The following is a 12,980-nucleotide window of genomic DNA, read 5'->3' on the forward strand; positions in this document are numbered from 1 at the left end:
TCACACATGTAGTTGAAACAAAACCAACATGGCCTCTACGATATTTATGTTCATGGTGCATTATATCCTACTCATGCTTGCATTTGTTGGGGAACGTAGTAATTTCAAAAAATTTCCTACGCACATGCAAGATCATGGTGATGCATAGCAACGAGAGGGGAGAGTGTTGTCCACGTACCCTCGTAGACCGAAAGCGGAAGCGTTAGCACAACGCAGTTGATGTAGTCGTACGTCGTCACGATCCGACCGATCCAAGTATCGAACGCACGGCACCTCCGAGTTCAGCACACGTTTAACTCGCTAACGTCCCTCGAGCTCTGATCTAGCCGAGTGTTGAGGGAGAGTTTCGTCAGCACGACGGCGTGATGACGGTGATGATGTTCTACCGACGCAGGGCTTCGCCTAAGCACCGCTACGATATGACCGAGGTGGAATATGGTGGAAGGGGGCACCACACACACCTAAGGAACGATCACGAAGATCAACTTGTGTGTCATGGGGTGCCCCCCTGCCCCCGTATATAAAGGAGGGAGGGGGGAGGTGCGGCCGGCCCCTAGGGGTGCGCCTGGAGGAGTCCTACTCCCACCGGGAGTAGGACTCCCCCCTCTTGCCTTGTTGGAGAAGGAAAGGGGAAGGGGGGAGAGGAAAGGGGGGCGCCGCCCCCCCCCCTTCCTTGTCCTATTCGGACTAGGGGGGGAGGCGGGCGTGGCCTGCCCTGGCCGGCCCACCTCTTCTCCCTTAGGGCCCATGTAGGCCCATTAACCCCCGGGGGGGTTCCGATAACCCCCCGGTACTCCGGTAAAATCCCGATTTCACCCGGAACGATTCCGATATCCAAATATAGGCTTCCAATATATCAATCTTTATGTCTCGACCATTTCGAGACTCCTCGTCATGTCCGTGATGACATCCGGGACTCCGAACAACCTTCGGTACATCAAAACACAAAAACTCTAATTACGATCGTCACCGAACATTAAGCGTGCGGACCCTACGGGTTCGAGAACTATGTAGACATGACCGAGACATGTCTCCGGTCAATAACCAATAGCGGAACCTGGATGCTCATATTGGTTCCTACATATTCTACGAAGATCTTTATCGGTCAAACCGCATAACAACATACGTTGTTCCCTTTGTCATCGGTATGTTACTTGCCCGAGATTCGACCGTCCGTATCCCAATACCTAGTTCAATCTCGTTACCGGCAAGTCTCTTTACTCGTTCTGTAATACATCATTTCGCAACTAACTCATTAGTTGCAATGCTTGCAAGGCTTAAGTGATGTGCATTACCGAGAGGGCCCAGAGATACCTCTCTGACAATCGGAGTGACAAATCCTAATCTCGAAATACGCCAACCCAACAAGTAACTTCGGAGATACCTGTAGAGCACCTTTATAATCACCCAGTTACGTTGTGACGTTTGGTAGCACACAAAGTGTTCCTCTGGTAAACGGGAGTTGCATAATCTCATAGTCATAGGAACATGTATAAGTCATGAAGAAAGCAATAGCAACAAACTAAACGATCAAGTGCTATGCTAACGGAATGGGTCAAGTCAATCACATCATTCTCCTAATGATGTGATCCCGTTAATCAAATGACAACTCATGTTTATGGTTAGGAAACATAACCATCTTTGATCAATGAGCTAGTCAAGTAGAGGCATACTAGTGACACTCTGTTTGTCTATGTATTCACACATGTATTATGTTTCCGGTTAATACAATTCTAGCATGAATAATAAACATTTATCATGATATAAGGAAATAAATAATAACTTTATTATTGCCTCTAGGGCATATTTCCTTCAGTCTCCCACTTGCACTAGAGTCAATAATCTAGTTCACATCGCCATGTGATTTAATACCAATAGTTCACATCACCATGTGATTAACACCCATAGTTCACATCAACATGTGACCAACACCCAAAGGGTTTACTAGAGTCAATAATCTAGTTCACATCGCTATGTGATTAACACCCAAAGAGTACTGAGGTGTGATCATGTTTTGCTTGTGAGAGAAGTTTAGTCAACGGGTCTGCCACATTCAGATCCGTAAGTATTTTGCAAATTTCTATGTCAACAATGCTCTGCACACAGCTACTCTAGCTAATTGCTCCCACTTTCAATATGTATCCAGATTGAGATTTAGAGTCATCTGGATCAGTGTCAAAATTTGCATCGACGTAACCCTTTACGATGAACCTTTTGTCACTTCCATAATCGAGAAACATATCCTTATTCCACTAAGGATAATTTTGACCAATGTCCAGTAATCTACTCCTAGATCACTATTGTACTCCTTTGCCAAACTCAGGGCAGGGTATACAATAGGTCTGGTACACAGCATGGCATACTTTATAGAACCTATGGCTGAGGCATAGGGAATGACTTCCATTCTCTCTCTATCTTCTGCCATTGTCGGGTTTTGAGTCTTACTCAACTACACACGATGTAACACATGCAAGAACTCCTTCTTTGACTATTCCATTTTGATCTACTTCAAAAACTTGTCAAGGTATGTACTCATTGAAAAACTTATCAAGCGTCTTGATCTATCTCTATAGATCTTGATGCTCAATATGTAAGCAGCTTCACCGAGGTCTTTCTTTGAAAAAACTCCTTTCAAACATTCCTTTATGCTTTGCAGAATAATTCTACATCATCTCTGATCAACAATATGTCATACATATACTTATCAGAGATGCTGTAGTGCTCCCACTCACTTTCTTGTAAATACAGGCTTCACCGCAAGTCTGTATAAAACTATATGCTTTGATCAACTTATCAAAGCGTATATTCCAACTCCGAGATGCTTGCACCAGTCCATAGATGGATCACTGGAGCTTGCATATTTTATTAGTACCTTTAGAATCGACAAAACCTTCAGGTTGCATCATATACAACTCTTCTTTAATAAATCCTATTAAGGAATGCAGTTTTGTTTATCCATTTGCCAGATTTCATAAAATGCGGCAATAGCTAACATGATTCGGACAGACTTAAGCATAGATACGAGTGAGAAATTCTCATCGTGGTCAACACCTTGAACTTGTCGAAAACCTTTTTGCGACAATTCTAGCTTTGTAGATAGTAACACTACTATCAGCGTCCGTCTTCCTCTTGAAGATCCATTTTATCTCAATGGCTCGCCGATCTTTGGGCAAGTCAATCAAAGTCCATACTTTATTCTCATGCATGGATCTCATCTCAGATTTCATGGCCTCAAGCCATTTCGCGGAATCTGGGCTCATCATCGCTTCCTCATAGTTCGTAGGCTCGTCATGGTCAAGTAACATGACCTCCAAGAACAGGATTACCGTACCACTCTGGTGCGGATCTCACTCTGGTTGACCTACGAGGTTCGGTAGTAACTTGATCTAAAGTTACATGATCATCATCATTAGCTTCCTCACTAATTGGTGTAGGAGTCTAAGAACAGATTTCTGTGATGAACTACTTTCCAATAAGGGAGCAGGTACAGTTACCTCATCAAGTTCTACTTTCCTCCCACTCACTTCTTTCGAGAGAAACTCCTTCTCTAGAAAGGATCCATTCTCAGCAATGAATAACTTGCCTTCGGATCTGTGATAGAAGGTGTACCCAACAATTTTCTTTTGGGTATCCTATGAAGATTTACTTCTCCTGATTTGGGTTCAGCTTATCATGTTGAAACCTTTTCACATAAGCATTGCAGTCCCAAACTTTAAAGAAACGAACAGCTTAGGTTTCTCGCCAAACCACAGTTCATACGGTGTCGTATCTCAACTGGATTTAGATGGTGCCCTATTTAACGTGAATGTAGCTGTCTCTAATGCATAACCCCAAAACGATAGTGGTAGATCGGTAAGAGACATCATAGATCGCACTATATCTAATAAAGTATGGTTATGACGTTCGGACACACCATTACACTATGGTGTTCCAGGTGGCGTGAGTAGGGAAACTATTTAACATTGTTTTAACTGAAGGCCAAACTCGTAACTCAAATATTTTACTTCTGCGATCATATCGTAGAAACTTTTATTTTTGTTACGATGATTCTCCACATCACTCTGAAATTCTTTGAACTTTTCAAATATTTCAGACTTGTGTTTCATCAAGTAGATATACTCATATCTGCTCAAATCATCTGTGAAGATCAGAAAATAATGATACCTGCCACGAGCCTCAATATTCATCGGACCACATACATCAGTATGTATGATTTCCAACAAATCTGTTGCTCGCTCCATTGTTCCGGAGAATGGAGTCTTAGTCATCTTGCCCATGAGGCATGGTTCGCAAGCATCAACTAATTCATAATCAAGTGATTCCAAAAACCCATCATCATGGATTTTCTTCATGCGCTTGATAAGTTTTTCAATGAGTACATACCTTTATCAAATTAATAATGATAGTGCAACTTATTTGTGGCACTGCCATTTAGGTCATATTGGTGTAAAGCGCATGAAGAAAATCCATGATGATGGGTTTTTGGAATCACTTGATTATGAATTAGTTGATGCTTGCGAACCATGCCTCATGGGCAAGATGACTAAGACTCCATTCTCCGGAACAATGGAGCGAGCAACAGATTTGTTGGAAATCATACATACTGATGTATGTGGTCCGATGAATATTGAGGCTCGTGGCAGGTATCATTATTTTCTGATCTTCACAGATGATTTGAGCAGATATGAGTATATCTACTTGATGAAACACAAGTCTGAAATATTTGAAAAGTTCAAAGAATTTCAAAGTGATGTGGAGAATCATCGTAACAAAAATAAAAGTTTCTACGTTATGATCGCAGAAGTAAAATATTTGAGTTACGAGTTTGGCCTTCAGTTAAAACAATGTGAAATAGTTTCACTACTCATGCCACCTAGAACACCATAGTGTAATGGTGTGTCCGAACGTCATAACCGTACTTTATTAGATATAGTGCGATCTATGATGTCTCTTACCGATCTACCACTATCGTTTTGGGGTTATGCATTAGAGACAGCTACATTCACGTTAAAAAGGGCACCATCTAAATCCGTTGAGACGACACCGTATGAACTGTGGTTTGGCGAGAAACCTAAGCTGTCGTTTCTTAAAGTTTGGGACTGCAATGCTTATGTGAAAAAGTTTCAACATGATAAGCTCGAACCCAAATAGGAGAAGTAAATCTTCATAGGATACCCAAAAGAAAATGTTGGGTACACCTTCTATCACAGATCCAAAGGCAAGTTATTCATTGCTGAGAATGGATCCTTTCTAGAGAAGGAGTTTCTCTCGAAAGAAGTGAGTGGGAGGAAAGTAGAACTTGATGAGGTAACTGTACCTGCTCCCTTATTGGAAAGTAGTTCATCACAGAAATCTGTTTCTATGACTACTACACCGATTAGTGAGGAAGCTAATGATGATGATCATGTAACTTCAGATCAAGTTACTACCGAACCTCGTAGGTAAACCAGAGTGAGATCCACACCAGAGTGGTACGGTAATCCTGTTCTGGAGGTCATGTTACTTGACCATGACGAGCCTACGAACTATGAGGAAGCGATGATGAGCCCAGATTCCGCGAAATGGCTTGAGGCCATGAAATCTGAGATGAGATCCATGCATGAGAATAAAGTATGGACTTTGATTGACTTGCCCAAAGATCGGCGAGCCATTGAGATAAAATGGATCTTCAAGAGGAAGACGGACGCTGATAGTAGTGTTACTATCTACAAAGCTAGAATTGTCGCAAAAAGTTTTTCGACAAGTTCAAGGTGTTGACTACGATGAGAGTTTCTCACTCGTATTTATGCTTAAGTCTGTCCGAATCATGTTAGCAATTGCCGCATTTTATGTAATCTGGCAGATGGATAAACAAAACTGCATTCCTTAATGGATTTATTAAATAAGAGTTGTATATGATGTAACCGGAAGGTTTTGTCAATCCTAAAGGTACTAACAAAATATGCAAGCTCCAGCGATCCATCTATGGACTGGTGCAAGCATCTCGGAGTTGGAATATACGCTTTGATAAGTTGATCAAAGCATATAATTTTATACAGACTTGCGGTGAAGCCTGTATTTACAAGAAAGTGAGTGGGAGCACTACAGCATTTCTGATAAGTATATGTGAAAGAGATATTGTTGATCGGAGATAATGTAGAATTATTCTGCAAAGCATAAAGGAATATTTGAAAGGAGTTTTTCAAAGAAAGACCTCGGTGAAGCTGCTTACATATTGAGCATCAAGATCTATAGAGATAGATCAAGATGCTTGATAAGTTTTTCAATGAGTACATACCTTGACAAGATTTTGAAGTAGTTCAAAATGGAACAGTCAAAGAAGTTCTTGCCTGTGTTACATGGTGTGAAGTTGAGTAAGACTAAAAACCCAACCACGGCAGAAGATAGAGAGAGAATGAAAGTCATTCCCTATGCCTTAGCCATAGGTTCTATAAAGTATGCCATGCTGTGTACCAGACCTATTGTATACACTGCCCTGAGTTTGGCAAGGGAGTACAATAGTGATCTAGGAGTAGATCACTGGACATTGGTCAAAATTATCCTTAGTGGAATAAGGATATGTTTCTCGATTATGGAGGTGACAAAAGGTTCGTCGTAAAGGGTTACGTCGATGCAAGTTTTGACACTAATCCACATGACTCTAAGTCTCAATCTGGATACATATTGAAAGTGGGAGCAATTAGCTAGAATAGCTCCATGCAGAGCATTGTTGACATAGAAATTTGCAAAATACTTACGGATCTGAATGTGGCAGACCCGTTGACTAAACTTCTCTCACAAGCAAAACATGATCACACCTCAGTACTCTTTGGGTGTTAATCGCATAGCGACGTGAACTAGATTATTGACTCTAGTAAACCCTTTGGGTGTTGGTCACATGTCGATGTGAACTATGGGTGTTAATCACATGGTGATGTGAACTATTGATGTTAAATCACATGGCGATCTGAACTAGATTATTGACTCTAGTGCAAGTGGGAGACTGAAGGAAATATGCCCTAGAGGCAATAATAAAGCTATTATTTATTTCCTTATATCATGATAAATGTTTATTATTCATGCTAGAATTGTATTAACCGGAAACATAATACATGTGTGAATACATAGACAAACAGAGTGTCACTAGTATGCCTCTACTTGACTAGCTCGTTGATCAAAGATGGTTATGTATGCTAACCATAGACATGAGTTGTCATTTGATTAACGGGATCACATCATTAGGAGAATGATGTGATTGACTTGACCCATTCTGTTAGCATAGCACTTGATCGTTTAGTTTGTTGCTATTGCTTTCTTCATGACTTATACATGTTCCTATGACTATGAGATTATGCAACTCCCATTTACCGGAGGAACACTTTGTGTGCTACCAAACGTCACAACGTAACTGGGTGATTATAAAGGAGCTCTACAGGTGTCTTTGAAGGTACTTGTTGGGTTGGCGTATTTCAAGATTAGGATTTGTCACTCCGATTGTCGGAGAGGTATCTCTGGGCCCTCTCGATAATGCACATCACTTAAGCCTTGCAAGCATTGCAACTAATGAGTTAGTTGCAGGATGATGTATTACGGAACGAGTAAAGAGACTTGCCGGTAACGAGATTGAACTAGGTATTGAGATACTGACGATCGAATCTCGGGCAAGCAACATACAGATGACAAAGGGAACAACGTATGTTGTTATGCGGTCTGACCGATAAAGATCTTCGTAGAATATGTGGGAGCCAATATGAGCATCCAGGTTCCGCTATTGGTTATTGACCGAAGACGTGTCTCGGTCATGTATACATTGTTCTCGAACCCGTAGGGTCCACACGCTTAAGGTTTCGATGACAGTTGTATTATGAGTTTATGAGTTTTGATGTACCGAAGGATTTCGGAGTCCCGTATGAGATCGGGGACATGACGAGGAGTCTCGAAATGGTGGAGACGTAAAGATCGATATATTGGACGACTATATTAGGACATCGGAAAGGTTCCGAGTGATTCGGGTATTTTTCGGAGTACCGGAGAGTTACGGGAATACATATTGGGCCTTATTGGGCCATACGGGAAAGAAGGAAAAGGGCCTCAAGGGTGGCCGCACCCCTCCCCTTGGTCTGGTCCGAATTGGACTAGGGAAGGGGGCCGCCCCCTTCCTTCCTTCTCCTTTTCCCTTCCTCTTTTCCTATTCCATATGGGAGGTGGAATCCTACTAGGACTAGGGAGTCCTAGCAGGACTCCACACTTGGCGCGCCCCCTCCTAGGGCCGGCCTCCTCCTCCCTTGCTCCTTTATATATGGGTGCAGGGGGGGCACCCCAAAGACACAACAATTGATCATTGATCTCTTAGCCGTGTGCGGTGCCCCCCTCCACCATAATCCTTGATAATATTGTAACAGTGCTTAGGCGAAGCCCTGCAATGGTAGAACATCAAGATCATCATCACACCGTCATGCTGACGGAACTCTTCCCCGACACTTTGCTGGATCGGAGTCCGAGGATCATCATCGAGCTGAACGTGTGCTAGAACTCGGAGGTGTCGTAGTTTCGTTGCTTGATCGGTCGGGCCGTGAAGACGTACGACTACATCAACCGCGTTGTGCTAACGCTTCCACTTCTGGTCTACGAGGGTACGTAGACAACACTCTCCCCTCTTGTTGCTATGCATCACCATGATCTTGCGTGTGCGTAGGAATTTTTTTTGAAATTACTACATTCCCCAACAGTTGCCTAATCACCCCCCCCTCTAGTCAACCATATCGATCCTTTCAATTGGTATCAGAGCCTCGTCTCTTTATTAAGTACTTTACCGTGCAAAGAGTATGGTTGATACCGTAGACGGTGTGGAGGAACACTCCGGTGTGAATCCGATCTCGTCTACGGGCGATGGGGGAACCTCGGTCTCTCGTGAGGAGTTCAATGTGGCCTTAGAGACATTGAAGACCTCCATGACGACCGAGGTTGAAAGCATGTTTACTAAATTTCTTGAGGGGCTTAAACTATCCACCGCACTGTTGAAAGTGGGTGACCCCACCGACAAGGTGACGGATGCTATCCCCGACAAGGGGGAAGCTAGTAGTGAAAAGGCTCCTTCTTCTAGTGGTAAAAATGGCACCGACATCTTTGCTCATGTGGAACCACCACTTGTTTATGGTGGACCGGTTCCTTCTACTCATTTGAATCATGCCGGTCCCCCCCCCTAAGATTGTGAAAAATGAGGACCTTGATTCCTGGGTTTACCGCTTTAAACGTCATTTAAATCATGTGAACACTAACGTTTGGAGAATCATTGAAGAAGGTTTCTATCCGCATGATCCAAGCAACTTCACTCCTCGAGAAGCCGCGGATAATCAATTCAATGAGAATGCTCTCTTCATCATTCAAGATGCAATTCCACCCGAAGACCTACCTCATCTTCGTCCCTTCGCCTTGGCCAAAGATGCATGGCATTGTGTTGTCTCTCTCTATCGGGGAAGCGCAAGCATTCAACGCTCCAACTATGAAGTGGTGCAAGATGAGGCCGATGAGTTTGCTATGAAAGAAGATGAAGAACCTCGTGAGCTTTATCGGAGAGTAACCAAACTCGCGGTATCACTACGAGATCACAGGAGCAAGGACACGGATGACAATTGGATCAAGTGCAAATTCTTCAAGGCAATGATGCCCTACCACAAGGCCATGTCCTCCATCATTCGTCAAAGACCGGACTTCCACACTTTGACCTCAAGCGAAGTGTTGGATGAGTTTGTGGCCATGAACATCTTGGACAAGACCGTCGACAATGCGGTGCTCCGTTCTCAACGGGCAAAGAAGCCTAACCTTGCATTGAAGGCCAAGCTCACCGTTGAAGAAGAAGAGGAGGAAGAAGAGGAGAGCAACCCCGAAGATACGAAGTATGCGTATCATGAACACATGGCACTTGCTTCAAGGAAATTTTGGAGCAAGAAAAACTCGAGGCCAAACTTTAGCAAAAACAACTCAAGTGGCACGAAGAGCAAGCAACATGTAAGGACTTGCTACAACTGCGGCAACATGAGTCATTTTGTTGCGGAGTGCCCGTATGAGAAGAGGGAAGACAATGGTGGCAAGCTCATCCGAAAGGACAAGGCCAAGTCGTTCCCCAACAAGAGCAACTTCACCAAGAAGACTCCTCCCAAGGCATTGGTGGTACAAGAAGAGTACAATGAGGATGATGACGATGATGAAGGTGATGAGTCGGTTGCCATGGCCTCTGTTGCCATTGCAACGACTTCACGGGTGTCTCTCTTCGACTCACCCAATGAGAGCATCACCGCCAAGTGCCTCATGGCTAAAGCCACCAACAAGGTAACCCCCAACATCAAAACTACCAACAATAATCATCCTTCTCCGACGGATAGCATTACTGAACTTGAGGGAGCTAATGTGGAGGCTAATGAGTTTGAGGCCTTTATGGGCAAACTCAAGGGAAAATCCAAGAAGCACTTTTTTGCTCTCTTGGAACAACTTGGTGAAGCCAATGACATGATCGAGGCTCACGAAGACACCATCACTAAGATGGAAGGGCATAGTCGTGACTATGCCGATGAGATTTTGGATCTTTCCAATGCTCTTGAGGAAGAGTGTGGTCTTCGTTTGGCTCTTGAGGAGTCACACAACATTGATCATGCTAAGTTAAAGAAAGATTATAATCATGTCCTCATAGTATCTCATGTGCTAAACTCCGAGAAGGCCGAACTTGAGGTTGATCTTGCTAGACTCAAAGAGGAGTTTGATCTACTTGACAAGGCTCACAAGGTCTTGAAGGGTGCTCATGCTAGCCTCAAGGAGTCTCATGATCAACTTCAAGTAAAGCTAACCAAGGAAAAAGCCACTTTCCCTCGTATGATGTTAATTGATATTGCAAATGCTACTAACCTGTGTTGTGAGCATGTGCATCTCGTTGATGAGAACGCTAAGCTAATGGGGCAACTTGAGAGAGGTCTTGCGACTTGCATACAAGGCAAGAAGAACCTCAACGATCTCTTGATCAACCAAAAGGGAGTTGTGGCCAAGGAAGGGGTTGGGTACGTGCCCGACTCCAAGAACAAGAAGAAGAATGACAAGACCAAACGACCTCCTCCTATCATGCAAACCTTTGTGAAGGAGGGAGAGAGTGCCTCTGAGGAGAAGAAGAAGAACAATGCAAAGGGTGGCAATGTCAAGAAGGGCAATGTCACCCCTCCCAACAAATCCGGCGATTTTAATCCTTCTTATGTGTTATGACGTGCTAGTGATGGGCATGTTTATGCCAAATTTGTTGGTTCTCTTCATGAATACATTGAATGGTATATTTGGGTTCCAAAGACCCTTGTTACTAACATCAAAGGACCCATTACAAAATGGGTACCTAAAACCAAGCATTGATCTCTTGTAGGTGTTTACTTCCGGTGGGGGATCATGGTTGCTCGATAGCGGAGCTACAAATCATATGACCGGAAGCAAGGACTTGATGGTGGACATGCACAAGGTTCCATCTATGCCCACCAATGTCGAGTGGGGTGACGCCTCATCTTCTAAGGTATTGGGACTTGGCAAGGTGGTCATCTCTCATGATCTCACGATAGGGAAGGTCATGCTTGTTGAGTCCCTTGCATACAATTTACTTTCCGTTCGTCAACTTGCAATCATGGGCTTTGCCACTTTCTTCGATATCGATACCGAGGCCCTCTTGTGGAGCAAGACTCTTAAAGTAGCCTTTGTTGGGCATGTCGAGAATGGTCTATATGTGATTAAATTTTCGGAGCGACACACTAAGACCGCGACGTGCCTAATGGCTAAAGTTGATGTGGAATGGCTTTGGCATCACCGTTTAGCCCATGTCAATATGAGATCTTTGCAAAGTCTCCTCAAGGGGGACCATGTCCGTGGACTAACGAATGTTAGTTTTGCTAAAGATCGTGCTTGCAGTGCTTGTATCAAAGGAAAGCTACATGAGAAGGCTCACCCTCCCACGACTATCATTTATTCAAAGAGGCCTTTGGAGCTCCTTCACATGGATCTCTTTGGGACTCCATCCTTCGATAGTCTTGGAGGTAGGAAGTATTGCTTGGTGATTGTGGATGACTACTCAAGGTACACGTGGGTGTATTTCTTCAAGAGGAAGAGCGAGACCCAACAAACCGTCATTGACTTTGCAAATGAAGCACAATGTCAACACAATGCAAAGATCTCGACAATAAGAAGTGACAACGGCACCGAGTTCAAGAACTACACCTTGGATGAGTTTCTTAGTGATGAGGGAATCAAGCATCAATATTCCGCACGCTACACCCCTCAACAAAACGGTGTTGCGGAGAGGAAGAACCGGACATTGATGGATGCGGCAAGGACCATGATGGCGGAGTTCAAGTCTCCGTACAACTTTTGGGCCGAAGCCATCAACACCGCGTGTCATGCATCCAATCGGCTCTACCTCCGCAAGGGCTTAAACAAGACTCCATATGAGATACTCACCGGTAACAAGCCCAACCTCAAGTACTTCCGGGTATTCGGGTGTAAGTGTTTCATTCTCAAGAAAGGTGTTCGGTTGTCTAAATTTGAGGCTAGAGCTTATGAGGGCATATTTGTTGGTTATGCTACAAACTCTCATGCTTACTGTGTCCTCAATAAATCCACGGGACTTATTGAGGAGACGTGTAATGTGGAGTTTCATGAGAATAATGGCTCCCAAGTGGAGCAAAGTGGAACTTGTGATGTAGGTGATGAAATTCCTCCCCAAGCCATAAGAAGAATGGGTGTTGGCTTTATCCTACCCATTGAGGAACCCCTTGTGGCCGAAGGAGAAGGACAAAGCTCCACTCAAGTGGAGCCATCACCAACCCAAGGCCCACACGCTTCCGAAGAACAACATGAAGGCCCTCATCCTCAAGAACATGACCAAGGGCAAGATCACGCTCAAGACGGTGTTGACACATCAAGTGATGCCCAAGGTCAAGTTCTCTCCTCCGAGCAAGTTCAAGAACAAGAACAAGCCCAAG

The sequence above is a fragment of the Triticum urartu genome, chromosome 2 (genome assembly GCF_003073215.2).
Source record: "Triticum urartu cultivar G1812 chromosome 2, Tu2.1, whole genome shotgun sequence".
Lineage (NCBI taxonomy): Eukaryota > Viridiplantae > Streptophyta > Magnoliopsida > Poales > Poaceae > Triticum > Triticum urartu.